Source organism: Portunus trituberculatus, chromosome 41, assembly GCF_017591435.1.
Source record: "Portunus trituberculatus isolate SZX2019 chromosome 41, ASM1759143v1, whole genome shotgun sequence".
In the NCBI taxonomy this organism is placed as follows: Eukaryota; Metazoa; Arthropoda; class Malacostraca; order Decapoda; family Portunidae; genus Portunus; species Portunus trituberculatus.
The window spans coordinates 12,319,231-12,334,597 of record NC_059295.1 but is presented as its reverse complement, the minus strand read 5'-3'; the positions used below and the strand labels follow the sequence as shown (position 1 = coordinate 12,334,597).

Sequence of the window (15,367 nt, the reverse complement as noted above, 5' to 3'; positions counted from 1 at the left end):
AAAAGATCTTGAACATCATCATCATCATCAACTTCATTGAAGCCAGCCCTATGGCACAGATTTACTATGTCATTTCTGATCGTACGGATGTCGTCTTCAGTGAAACCTGGAAAGTCATGCGCGCATTCTAGCCGTACTTTATTCCATGCCAAGTTCATGGTAGATGTCTTCACTTCATCCCAAGATGACTTGATGTTTTCTGAGGCATGCTTGATGTTATATGACTTCCATCATTCTCTGATAGTGGGCTTGTCAGGCCCATCTGTGCCTTTTATCAGTTGCTGCATGGTTCACCACTGGTAGTAGGCTTTAAATGTTTGCCATAATTATTATGAATGTATTTGTGCTTACAATAGACCATTTAATATTCCATTTATTCATCTAATTAGTTATGCATGTAAGTAATATGTAATGCAGTTAAAAAAAAAAAGGGGGGGAGGGGAAGAGATACGAGTAACAGGCTCCAAGGGTAGTCAAGTTAAAGTCAGTACTGTGAGTGGCAGGGAGGTGTGGCATGGATGACATCATCACCCCTGCTCCCCCGCGCTGGGCCCTCTTGGATGACATGAGCGGATACCGTATCTGTGAATTTTTTTTACCGTATATCGAACCGAGGGTAGTAATTTCCAAATATCGTAACTGTGAATTTAGCGGATAAAGAACTACCGTATAACGAGGACTTACTGTACTGTGAGTGGCAGGGAGGTGTAGTGTGGATGACATCATCACCCTTGTTCCCCCCACGCTGGGCCCTCTCGGATGACATGAGCGGATACCGTATCTGTGAATTTTTCTTACTGTACGTATATCGAATCGAGGCTAATTTTCAAATACTGTAACTGTGAATTTACCGGATAAAGAAGTACCGTATAACGAGGACTTTCTGTATATATATATATATATATATATATATATATATATATATATATATATATATATATATATATATATATATATATATATATATATATACAGGCAACCCCCGTTTAACGAAGGTTCACACAACGAAATTTCGCTATAACGAAGGTTTCATTTTACTACCATCTGCTCATTTAACGAACACCAAACTCACTTTATCCAGGTAATTTTTTTTCCAAATTTGAAAGCCCCACCGTATCATGCAAGCTGACAGGCTTTTGAATACATCAGGAGCTGCTGGTACTAAGGCCTGCCTCAGGAGAAATCCTGAGACACCTGTAGAATAAAGTTCAAGATCAAGCCTCTCGTGGACAACACAGGCTCTGCCGATACAAAGTCCTGACTCAGAAGAAATTCTGTGTCACCTGTAGCATCAAGATCAAGATCAAGATCACACACACCACTCACTGCCCAGTCAAAACATAACAGCGTCACCAGCAGCTCATCTTCCTTAGTTCAACTTACCACCAAAACGCCTTGCAATGTGGCCTAACGTTCCTAAGAAGGCCAGGAAGTGTCTTACTCTCGAAGTGAAGCTCGGTATTATTCACAGACAAGAGAATGGCCAGAAAACTAATAACATTGCTTCCCACCATGGCTTGACTTCATCTACTGTCTACTATTTTCAAGTCAAGAGACTATTAAGAAGGCTAGTGAGACCTCATCTTCCTTGCAAGCTAAAAGAACCACCAGAACTCGTGACTCTACAATAGATAAAATGGAAAGCCTTGTGGAAATGTGGTACATAAGTTTTGTATGCGGTACCATGATGCACACTTTGTTTACATTCTACGGGTTGCCGGTTAGTGTATTTCCCGTTTCACTCTCCATCCCTTCATAAAGTTAAGATCATCAACATTATAAAGTTACGTACATACATACATTAGTGTACATTGTAATGACTTAAATTAAACTACCTAAATATTTAACTTCATAATTTTTACTTTCATTAAACCTTTTACTGTACTATGATGCACTCTCGCTTTGTTTACTCTCAATGGAAGTTTAAATCAGGGGTTAAACTTGTTATAATCGGTTCGCTTAACGAAGTTTCGCTTAACGAAGTGTTTTTTAGGAACGTAACCCCTTCGTTAAACAGGGTTGCCTGTATATATATATATATATATATATATATATATATATATATATATATATATATATATATATATACAGTAAAGTCCCGGGCTACGATGGTCTCGAGTTACGTCAAACTCGTAGTTACGTCAGTCCACTATAAGGCAATTTAAGATTAAGAAAATTGAAAATTTATAAATCGTAAAGTGCGGGATTTATTGTTATTGTTGGTGGTTGCCCGCCACACCGCCCGCCTCACGCTTGAATACAATAACACCCTGCCTCACTTCCACCACACCATCGCCCCTGGCAAGAGTGTTATCCTACTTTTGCGTTTACTGACTCAAGTTCTTAGTATCTTGCTCAATGGCACCAAAGAGAAAACTTTTAAGTGACAGCAGTGATGCTAAGAAAAGGAAAACCATTATGCTACAAGAAAAAGAGGACATAATTAAAAGACATGAGAAGGGAGGCAGCAGCTGTGTGTGAGGGAGAGAAGAAGAAAATGGGAAGCCCATTACCATGACAATGGGGAGGTTGACAACCTTGAGGGCTCGCACACCCATCACAACAATAACAACTCCGGAGCCTTCGCCTGGGCCACACAACACTCACAGCTGACTTGCACCGTCTGCGCCTGTCTGCTGATCCCTATTGCCCTTTCCTATTGCATTTCCTGCCCCGCTGCCCATGCTTCTACTCCCACCGCACTGCACTACGCTCCCAGCTGTCCGCTCTGTGGGCGTCACAACATTCGACCTGCCCACCCTCCTGGCGGCCTCAGGCGTCCACCCCTCTCGGCAACCTACAGTCCTTCGCGTTCGTGGCCCTAATCAACAACAAAAACAAGCTTGTGTTTCATATTCCTACATAGTTGTAAATAATATAACAATATAACATTTAACTTACCTGAATGACCATAAACAATGATTGGTTGAAAACTCGATAATATGCTTTGAAATGTATGGAAACTCGAGTTACGTACAAAATCGACTGACGTCATGTTTCAGGAACGTAACTCTGACATAAACCGAGACCTTACTGTATATATATATATATGTATATATATATATATATATATATATATATATATATATATATATATATATATATATATATATATATATATATATATATATATATATATAGTTAGGTGTCTAATTATCATTTTAAATACCTACTGAAACGAGGTCTAATAACACTAGTTCAGGGGTTGTTTTAAATTTTCCATTAAAGCTAGTTCAGTTTTGTGGCTCACAACTCAAGGGGACAGTCACAGCCTGCCCTCTAAAGGCCTCCTTCTTCACACTAAACTACAAGCACTTACCACACACACACCCTTCACTTAAAATTCAAAATAAGAAAAATGGCGACTCCAAATCCAGCTTCAGAGTCCCCTTCTGGGGAGGGGACCAGAAATGTCCCCAGGTTAGACTGCTCTCTCGGTAGCAACCCAAAATGTCTAACAGCTCCCTCAACTTTTTCTTCATTAACTTCTGCAACATTCGTAGTTTTAGATCTAATTTTCAATCTGTAGAACACCACCTCGCCTCTACTAAACGTCATCTTTTTCTCACCGAAACACAGTTGTCTGAGGCAATTGACCGTAGACACTTCTGTGTTCCCTCATACTTTCTCTATCCTCATTTTCATTCTAAAGCTAGATGTTGTGTCTGAGTTTTCCACCAATAATAGTCACTTTCTAACTAATTTATCTGTGCTGTCTATCTCTCCCCTAATTCCTCTGACTAGAGTTAATTCTTTGATTATATAACTTCCAAATTGGAGGACATTCTGTCCTTCTATCCTTTTGCAAAGATCGCCATCCTTGGAGATTTTAATGTTTACCTCCAGCTTTGGCTTTCCTCTCTCTTCACTGACCATCTTAGTGAACTAACCCTCAACTCTGCTATCCTTCACAATCTAGAGTAACAGGTGCAACACCCTACTCTTATCCCAACATTCTTGATCTTTTCCTTACTTTTAATCCTTCAGCTTATGATGTTACCCATTGGGCTCCTCTGATCACAATCTCATTTCTGTATCTTGTCCTATTTCTCCAATCCCTCTTCAGGATCCCCCAAAGCAGAGGTGCTGAACATATAACAGAGGTGGTAGTGTCTGGCATGGTGACGTACATTCCTCATTTTTTTTCAATCTAAACCTAAACCTTGGTTTAACACAGACTATTTTTGTCCTATACATGATAGAGGTTGCCCACAAAAAGTACTTGAGCTTTCCATCTCCTGAATCTCATACACTTTATATTTCTGCCCAGAATCATGCCAGGTCTGTTATTCATCTTGCCAAACACTCCTTCGTAAATAGAAAATGTCAAAATCTTTGAAACTCTAACTACCCTTGAGACTTCTGGCATCTGGCCAATAACATCCCCAATAACTTTACTTCTTCATCTTTACTTTATTTTATCCTGGTGGCACCACTGCCATCTCATCTGTCTCTAAAGCTGAACTCTTCTCTCAAACCTTTGCTAATAACTCCACCTTGGATGATTCTGGGCTTATCCTTCCCTCTCCTCCTCCCTCTGACTGTTTCATCCCTTCAATCAAAGTTCTTTGTAATGATGTTTTCTATGCCCTTGCTGGCCTAAATCTTTGGAAGGCTTATGGACCTGATGGGGTCCCTCCTATTGTTCTCAAAAACTGTGCATCCAGGCTTGCACCTTGCCTGGCCAAACTCTTTCAACTATGTCTGTCAACTTCTACCTTTCCTTCTTGCTGGAAGTTTGCCTACATTCAGCCTGTTCCTAAAAATGGTGACCATTCTAATCCCTCAAACTACCATCCTATAGAATTAATCTCTTGCTTGTCCAAAGTTTTTTAATATATCCTTAATAGGAAGATTATTAAACATCTATCACTTTACAATCTTCTATCTGATTGCTAGTATGGCCTCCATCAAGGTCTCTCTTCTGGTTATCTTCTGGCTTTCTTTACTGAGTCTTAGTCATCCTCTTTTAGAAATTTTGGTGAAACTTTTGCTGTAGCGTTAGACATATCAAAAGCTTTTGATATAGTCTGACCCAAAGCTTTGATTTCAAAACTGCCATCCTATGACTTCTATCCTTCTCTCTGCTATTTTATCTTGAGTTTCCTCTCCAACCATTCTATTGCAGCTGTGGTAGATGGCCACTCCTCTTCTCCTAAATCTATTTATAGTTATGTTCCTCAAGGTTCTGTCTTGTCACCCACTCTCTTTCTATTATTTGTTAATGATCTTAACCAAACTTCTTGCCCTATCCACTCCTACACTGGTAATACCACCCTACATATTTCCATGTCCTTTCAGAGATGACCAACCCTTCAGGAAGTCAACAAATCATGCAGGGACACCACAGAATGCCTGATTACTGATCTTTCTAAGATTTCTTATAGAGGCAGAGAAGACTTAGTAGTGTTCAATGCCTCAAAAACTCAATTCCTCCATCTATCAACTTGACACAACCTTCCAGACAACTGTCCCCTCTTCTTCAGTGACACTCAACTGTCTCCCTCTTTTACTCTTAATATCCTCGATCTGTCCTTTACTCATGATTTTAACAGGAAACTTAACATCTCATCTTTTGCTAAAACAGCTTGTAAGAAGTTAGGCATTCTGAGGTGTCTCCGCCAGTTTTTTTCGCCCTTCTTACTGCTAACTCTATACAAGGGACTTATCCATCCTTGTATGGAGTACTCTTCGCATGTTTGGGGGTTACACTCACACAGTTCTATTAGATAGGGTGAAATCAAAAGCTTTTCATTTCATCAACTCCCCTCTTCTGACTGACTGTCTTCAGCCTCTTTCTCACTGCTGAAATGTTGCATCTCTTTTTATCTTTTATTGCTATTTTCATGCTGACTGTTCTACTGATCTTGCTAAGTGCTTGCTTCCCCTTCTCCTACGGTCTCACTGCACAAGGCTTTCTTCTTGCTCGCGATCTACATAAATGACATGGTGGATGGGGTGTCCAGTTATGTGAGCCTATTTGCAGACGATGCAAAATTGTTAAGAAAAGTGAGATGTGACAAAGATTGCGAACTACTCCAGGAAGACTTGGACAGAATATGGAAATGGAGCTGTACATGGCAAATGGAGTTCAACACGACAAAATGCAAGAAAATAGAGTTTGGCAAGAGTGAAAGAAGAATCAGGAGTATGTACAAGATAGGAAATGAAGACATAAAACCAGTCATGAAGAAAAAGACCTTGGGGTGACAATTACCAATGACCTATCGCCAGAGAGACATATAAACAAAATAATTGGAGAAGTATTGAACTTATTGAGGAACATAAGAGTGGCGTTCGTATATTTAGATGAAGAAATGATGAAGAAAATAATTACTGCAATGATAAGACCGAGGCTTGAATATGCAACAATACAGTGGGCTCGAACTTAAAGAAACACATAAGAAAACTAGAGAAAGTACAGAGGGCTGCAACAAAATGGTGCCTGACTTAAGAGATTTGACTTATGAAGACAGACTGAAAAGAATGCAACTTCCGACCCTGGAAAACAGAAGAGAAAGGGAGACCTGATAGCAATATACAGAGTGATGATTGGCATGGAAAAAATGGATAGGGAAGATCTGTGTATGTGGAATGAAAGAATGTCGAGAGGGCATGGGAAAAAACTAAAAATGGCCACTTATAGGAGAGATGTGAAAAAATATAGCTTCCCTCATAGAAGGGTGGAAGCATGGAATAGTTTAGACGTGGAAGTGGTCAACGCAAGGAATATTCATGATTTTAAGAAAAAGCTGGACATTAATAGATATGGAGACGGGACAACACGAGCATAGCTCTTTTCCCGTATGTTACAATTAGGTAAATACAATTAGGTAAATACAATGAGTTGAGAAAGGAGGCTTTGAAAAAAAATGAAGAGAGGACAGAAGAGGAGAAGAAAGAGTTTTTCTGGAGAATCTTGGATATGAGACTGAGGAAGTGGTTCATAACCCAGAAAAGTACAGTAAGAAAGGACTAAAGAAACTTACGTATGAGCGGAATGTAATGTATTCCAACATAAATGGAGTGATATCGGGGATTTTAGAACTCAACGATTACTTGAGGGACAAGAACCCAGATATTGTGGGTCTTACTGAAACAAAACTGAGAGAGGAGAAGACCTGATGATGGTTGGAGAAGGAAATATAATGTTTGGAAAAGAAATAGAGTAGGTAAGATGGGAGGAGGAGTGATGTTGCTGGTTAAAAAGATATAAAGGTGGATCAAGTGAAAGAAGGTATGGGAAAGGCAGAAGTGCTAAAGATCAGAGCAGAAACTAATGAAGGAAAAAGAGGCACTACATAGTGGTGTACGTACCACCTAAGACAAATGCATGGTCAGTACAGGAATATGAAGAAATGATAAGTGATACAGGAACATGTCTGGAAGAAATGTTGGGTGGCTGTGAACGAACTATAATGATGGGGGATTTTAATTGTAAAGAGGTGTGTTGGGAGGACTGGTCAATGGAAGGATCAGAGACAACATGGGAAATACACTATTGACACTGGCAATGGAAAATGTGTTAACTCAGTGGGTCAAAGAAGATACTAGGTTTGGAGGAGAGGGAGCATCGTCAAGACTGGACTTGGTCTTTAGTACAGAGCCAATGGTCATTGAGGAGATGAGGGTGGAGTGCCCTTTAGCAAAGAGTGATCATGCAGTTTTGGAGTTCAAGGTGATAGATGAAGAGAAATCTAGAAGAAATGAAGAATATAAAGTGGGAAGATGGAATTATGCCAAGACAGATTTTGGAAACCTAAAGAAATTCTTTCAAGAGACAAATTGGATGAAATTCAAGAGTGCTAAGGGAGCAAATGAAAAGTGGAAGGAATTTATAGAAATATACAAAGAAGGTGAGCAAAAATTTGTACCAATAAGACAACATAGAAGTTGGAAAGCAGGACTGGTTTAACGATAGATGTGAAAAGGCTAGAACAAGAAAAGAGGATGCATGGAAGAGGTGGAGAAGGAAAAGACGGATTAAGCAGTGGGAAAGTTACAAAAGAGCAAGAAATGAATATGTGTTGATTAGAAGAGAAGAAAGAAAGAAACAAGAAAAGGATATAATTGATAAATGTAAAGACCAACCAAGGCTTTTTACAGACATGTGAACAACAACATCAAAAATAGAGAAAGTATTGAAAGTTTAGAAGTAAATGGAGTATGCAGTGAAGATCCCAGGGAAATGGCAGAGGCTATGAATGGATGCTTTCGGAAGGTATTCACAAAGGAGACTGCTTTTGACATACCACTGGTAATGGAACAGAAAGGGATTATGAAGGAGTTTCAAGTAACTGTGGAGGAGATCAAGAATATGATGGGGAGTCTAGAAGTGAGAAAAGCTGTGGGACCTGATGGGGTATCAGGATGGATTTTAAGAGAATGCAGGGAGCAACTGGCAGAAAAAGTTTGTGAAGTAATTGATGCCTCATTAAGGGAAGGTGTAGTGCCCCAAGACTGGAAAAGAGCTAACATTGTCCCAATCTATCTATAAATCAGGTAACAAGAGAGACCCATTGAACTATAGACCAGTGTCACTTACAAGTGTGGTAGCTAAGATGTGTGAGAGGGTGGTGAAGAATAGATGGACAGACTTCTTGGAGAAAAATGACATACTTTGTGAGTGTCAATTTGGTTTTAGAAAAGGGCGTTCATGCACGACAAACCTGATATGTTACTATTCGAGGGTGATAGATGTAATACAGGAAAGAGATGGTTGGGCTGATGGAATATATCTGGATTTAAAAAAGGCCTTTGATAAGGTACCACACCGGAGACTGATCTGGAAACTTGAAATGGTAGGAGGAGTGCATGGCAGTTTACTAAAATGGATGGAAGACTTTTGGTAGGAAGAGAAATGAGAACAATAATTAAGGACAGACCATCAGAATGGGGCTTGGTGGAGAGTGGAGTTCCACAGGGATCAGTGTTGGCACCAGTAATGTTCGCGGTCTACATAAATGACATGGTGGATGGGGTGTCCAGTTATGTGAGCCTATTTGCAGACGATGCAAAATTGTTAAGAAAAGTGAGATGTGACAAAGATTGCGAACTACTCCAGGAAGACTTGGACAGAATATGGAAATGGAGCTGTACATGGCAAATGGAGTTCAACACGACAAAATGCAAGAAAATAGAGTTTGGCAAGAGTGAAAGAAGAATCAGGAGTATGTACAAGATAGGAAATGAAGACATAAAACCAGTCATGAAGAAAAGACCTTGGGGTGACAATTACCAATGACCTATCGCCAGAGAGACATATAAACAAAATAATTGGAGAAGTATTGAACTTATTGAGGAACATAAGAGTGGCGTTCATATATTTAGATGAAGAAATGATGAAGAAAATAATTACTGCAATGATAAGACCAAGGCTTGAATATGCAACAATACAGTGGGCTCAAACTTAAAGAAACACATAAGGAAACTAGAGAAAGTACAGAGGGCTGCAACAAAATGGTGCCTGACTTAAGAGATTTGACTTATGAAGACAGACTGAAAAGAATGCAACTTCCGACCCTGGAAAACAGAAGAGAAAGGAGACCTGATAGCAATATACAGAGTGATGATTGGCATGGAAAAATGGATAGGGAAGATCTGTGTATGTGGAATGAAAGAATGTCGAGAGGGCATGGGAAAAAACTAAAATGGCCACTTATAGGAGAGATGTGAAAAAATATAGCTTCCCTCATAGAAGGGTGGAAGCATGGAATAGTTTAGACGTGGAAGTGGTCAACGCAAGGAATATTCATGATTTTAAGAAAAAGCTGGACATTAATAGATATGGAGACGGGACAACATGAGCATAGCTCTTTTCCCGTATGTTACAATTAGGTAAATACAATTAGGTAAATACACACACACACACACACACACACAAAGTATTGAACTTATTGAGGAACATAAGAGTGGCGTTCGTATATTTAGATGAAGAAATGATGAAGAAAATAATTACTGCAATGATAAGACCGAGGCTTGAATATGCAACAATACAGTGGGCTCCGAACTTAAAGAAACACATAAGGAAACTAGAGAAAGTACAGAGGGCTGCAACAAAAATGGTGCCTGACTTAAGAGATTTGACTTATGAAGACAGACTGAAAAGAATGCAACTTCCGACCCTGGAAAACAGAAGAGAAAGGGGAGACCTGATAGCAATATACAGAGTGATGATTGGCATGGAAAAAATGGATAGGGAAGATCTGTGTATGTGGAATGAAAGAATGTCGAGAGGGCATGGGAAAAAACTAAAAATGGCCACTTATAGGAGAGATGTGAAAAAATATAGCTTCCCTCATAGAAGGGTAGAAGCATGGAATAGTTTAGACGTGGAAGTGGTCAACGCAAGGAATATTCATGATTTTAAGAAAAAGCTGGACATTAATAGATATGGAGACGGGACAACACAAGCGTAGCTCTTTTCCCGTATGTTACAATTAGGTAAATTAGGTAAATACACACACACACACACATGTAATGAAAGAGTGTGCCGATATGAAGAAGGAAAATGAAGCACTGAAAGAGGAAGTTAAGCTAATTAAAGTGAATTGCGAAAAATGTGGAGAATCTCTAGGAAAAGTGATGGAGAAGCAGGCTGAATGGAAAAAAAGTCAGGAAGTGGAAAGAAAGGAGGTAAATTACAAAGTTGCAAGTCTGGAAAAGGAAATCAAAGAGTCTGGGGAGAAAACTTTGGGCCTTGCTGAAATTATAGATCAACAGATCATAGAAGAGAAGATTGCTGAGAAAGTGGTGAAGGTTATTAAATCAAATGAGACATTGGTGAGGGAAACTGTAGACAAAAAGAGATGTGTGGTGATATTTGGTGTGGAGGAGGATAAGACACCGAGTAAAATGGAGAGAGAGAAAAACATAAAAAAGGTGATAAATAATATCATTAATGTGGTGCAGGAGGAGGGAAAAGACCTAGTACAAGAAATAGAGGACTTCCATAGAATTGGAAAGTTCACAAGAGAAGGTATGAGGCCAATAAGAATCAAACTTAAGTCACAAAAGGATGTAGATGAATTGGTGGAGAAGTCATGGAGGCTAGCCCAGCAGGAAACAACAAGGAAGATTTGGTTGAGAAGAGATCTCGGTGAAAAGGAAAGAGAAATGTTAAATGAGTTGAGAAAGGAGGCTTTGAAAAAAATGAAGAGAGGACAGAAGAGGAGAAGAAAGAGTTTTTCTGGAGAATCTTGGATATGAGACTGAGGAAGTGGTTCATAACCCAGAAAAGTACAGCAAGAAAGGACTAAAGAAACTTACGTATGAGCGGAATGTAATGTATTCCAACATAAATGGAGTGATATCGGGATTTTAGAACTCAACGATTACTTGAGGACAAGAACCCAGATATTGTGGGTCTTACTGAAACAAAACTGAGAGAGGAGAAGACCTGATGATGGTTGGAGAAGGAAATATAATGTTTGGAAAAGAAATAGAGTAGGTAAGATGGGAGGAGGAGTGATGTTGCTGGTTAAAAAGATATAAAGGTGGATCAAGTGAAAGAAGGTATGGGAAAGGCAGAAGTGCTAAAGATCAGAGCAGAAACTAATGAAGGAAAAAGAGGCACTACATAGTGGTGTACGTACCACCTAAGACAAATGCATGGTCAGTACAGGAATATGAAGAAATGATAAGTGATACAGGAACATGTCTGGAAGAAATGTTGGGTGGCTGTGAACGAACTATAATGATGGGAGATTTTAATTGTAAAGAGGTGTGTTGGGAGGACTGGTCAATGGAAGGATCAGAGACAACATGGGAAATACACTATTGACACTGGCAATGGAAAATGTGTTAACTCAGTGGGTCAAAGAAGATACTAGGTTTGGAGGAGAGGGAGCATCGTCAAGACTGGACTTGGTCTTTAGTACAGAGCCAATGGTCATTGAGGAGATGAGGGTGGAGTGCCCTTTAGCAAAGAGTGATCATGCAGTTTTGGAGTTCAAGGTGATAGATGAAGAGAAATCTAGAAGAAATGAAGAATATAAAGTGGGAAGATGGAATTATGCCAAGACAGATTTTGGAAACCTAAAGAAATTCTTTCAAGAGACAAATTGGATGAAATTCAAGAGTGCTAAGGAGCAAATGAAAAGTGGAAGGAATTTATAAAAATATACAAAGAAGGTGAGAAAAATTTGTACCAATAAGACAACATAGAGAAGTTGGAAAGCAGGACTGGTTTAACGATAGATGTGAAAAGGCTAGAACAAGAAAAGAGGATGCATGGAAGAGGTGGAGAAGGAAAAGACGGATTAAGCAGTGGGAAAGTTACAAAAGAGCAAGAAATGAATATGTGTTGATTAGAAGAGAAGAAAGAAAGAAACAAGAAAAGGATATAATTGATAAATGTAAAGACCAACCAAGGCTTTTTACAGACATGTGAACAACAACATCAAAAATAGAGAAAGTATTGAAAGTTTAGAAGTAAATGGAGTATGCAGTGAAGATCCCAGGAAATGGCAGAGGCTATGAATGGATGCTTTCGGAAGGTATTCACAAAGGAGACTGCTTTTGACAAACCACTGGTAATGGAACAGAAAGGGATTATGAAGGAGTTTCAAGTAACTGTGGAGGAGATCAAGAATATGATGGGGAGTTTAGAAGTGAGAAAAGCTGTGGGACCTGATGGGGTATCAGGATGGATTTTAAGAGAATGCAGGGAGCAACTGGCAGAAAAAGTTTGTGAAGTAATTGATGCCTCATTAAGGGAAGGTGTAGTGCCCCAAGACTGGAAAAGAGCTAACATTGTCCCAATCTATAAATCAGGTAACAAGAGAGACCCATTGAACTATAGACCAGTGTCACTTACAAGTGTGGTAGCTAAGATGTGTGAGAGGGTGGTGAAGAATAGATGGACAGACTTCTTGGAGAAAAATGACATACTTTGTGAGTGTCAATTTGGTTTTAGAAAAGGGCGTTCATGCACGACAAACCTGATATGTTACTATTCGAGGGTGATAGATGTAATACAGGAAAGAGATGGTTGGGCTGATGGAATATATCTGGATTTAAAAAAGGCCTTTGATAAGGTACCACACCGGAGACTGATCTGGAAACTTGAAATGGTAGGAGGAGTGCATGGCAGTTTACTAAAATGGATGGAAGACTTTTTGGTAGGAAGAGAAATGAGAACAATAATTAAGGACAGACCATCAGAATGGGGCTTGGTGGAGAGTGGAGTTCCACAGGGATCAGTGTTGGCACCAGTAATGTTCGCGGTCTACATAAATGACATGGTGGATGGGGTGTCCAGTTATGTGAGCCTATTTGCAGGCGATGCAAAATTGTTAAGAAAAGTGAGATGTGACAAAGATTGCGAACTACTCCAGGAAGACTTGGACAGAATATGGAAATGGAGCTGTACATGGCAAATGGAGTTCAACACGACAAAATGCAAGAAAATAGAGTTTGGCAAGAGTGAAAGAAGAATCAGGAGTATGTACAAGATAGGAAATGAAGACATAAAACCAGTCATGAAGAAAAAGACCTTGGGGTGACAATTACCAATGACCTATCGCCAGAGAGACATATAAACAAAATAATTGGAGAAGTATTGAACTTATTGAGGAACATAAGAGTGGCGTTCGTATATTTAGATGAAGAAATGATGAAGAAAATAATTACTGCAATGATAAGACCGAGGCTTGAATATGCAACAATACAGTGGGCTCGAACTTAAAGAAACACATAAGGAAACTAGAGAAAGTACAGAGGGCTGCAACAAAAATGGTGCCTGACTTAAGAGATTTGACTTATGAAGACAGACTGAAAAGAATGCAACTTCCGACCCTGGAAAACAGAAGAAAGGGAGACCTGATAGCAATATACAGAGTGATGATTGGCATGGAAAAAATGGATAGGGAAGATCTGTGTATGTGGAATGAAAGAATGTCGAGAGGGCATGGGAAAAAACTAAAAATGGCCACTTATAGGAGAGATGTGAAAAAATATAGCTTCCCTCATAGAAGGGTGGAAGCATGGAATAGTTTAGACGTGGAAGTGGTCAACGCAAGGAATATTCATGATTTTAAGAAAAAGCTGGACATTAATAGATATGGAGACGGGACAACACGAGCATAGCTCTTTTCCCGTATGTTACAATTAGGTAAATACAATTAGGTAAATACACGGCCCGGTAGCTCAGTGGTTAGAGCGCTGGCTTCACAAGCCAGAGGGCCGGTGTTCGATTCCCCGGCCGGGTGGAGATATTTGGGTGTGTCTCCTTTCACGTGTAGCCCCTGTTCACCTAGCAGTGAGTAGGTACGGGATGTAAATCGAGGAGTTGTGACCTTGTTGTCCCGGTGTGTGGTGTGTATCTGGTCTCAGACCTATCCCAAGATCGGAAATAATGAGCTCTGAGCTCGTTCCGTAGGGTAACGTCTGGCTGTCTCGTCAGAGACTGCAGCAGATCAAACAGTGAAACACACACACACATACAGGCAAACCCCGCTTAATGAAGGGGTTACGTTCCTAAAAAACCCTTCGTTAAGCAAATTTTCGTTAAGCGAACCAATTATAACAAGTTTAATCCCTGACTTGAGCTGCCATTGAGAGTAAACAAAGCGAGAGTTCATCATAGTACAGTAAAAGGCTTAATGAAAGGGTCTTAGCTCTAAAACCCGATGCTCCCTCCTCACACCTTACATACCTAATAACTACTGCCCCAGGTCTGCCACCGACTTTATTGACATCCTCAGTAATAACAACTCAGAAGGACAGATAGCTTCACTCGACATAGAATCACTTTTCACAAACGTTCCAGTCGACCGTACCATTGAATACATCATCCAGCGAGTGTACCATGACAACTCCACACCCAACATAACCATCCCTGAAGCCGTACTCCGCAAACTACTTCAGTGTTGCACTAAGGAAGCGCCCTTCATCTGCCCCCGTGGGAACAAATACTGCCAAATTGATGGAGTAGCAATGGGTTCCCCACTAGGAGTACTCATGGCAAACTTCTTCATGGGATGTGTGGAAGAAGAAGTGTTCAGGAATACCGGAAAGCCGGACATTTACTGCAGATACATTGACGACATTCCCATCTGACAACACCAAAAGAGAAACTTGCTACTGAGGAAGGGTTAAGCAACCCGAAATCGCGATCTAGTAGACAGTGACTTACTTCGGCGAAGTCATACAAAGACTCAATAAAGAGAATAAGACCATCATAAGAGAGAAAGAAAATATATACAAGAAAATAATAAATGCCCAGCTGGCAATCACTTTTAACGAAGTGAGTATAAGAGAAAGACTCCTGCCTATATACACTCTTAATGTATATATATATATATATATATATATATATATATATATATATATATATATATATATATATATATATATATATATATAT

General features: G+C 39.6%; 1 protein-coding gene across 1 annotated transcript in view; it reads left to right on the top strand.

Moving 5' to 3' along the window:
- LOC123516667 (dynein axonemal heavy chain 5-like) overlaps positions 1-15,367 on the top strand; it is a gene marked incomplete at its 5' end in the record, with an annotated part of 331,873 nt that overhangs the window by 162,713 nt on the left and 153,793 nt on the right. The window lies entirely within an intron of this gene.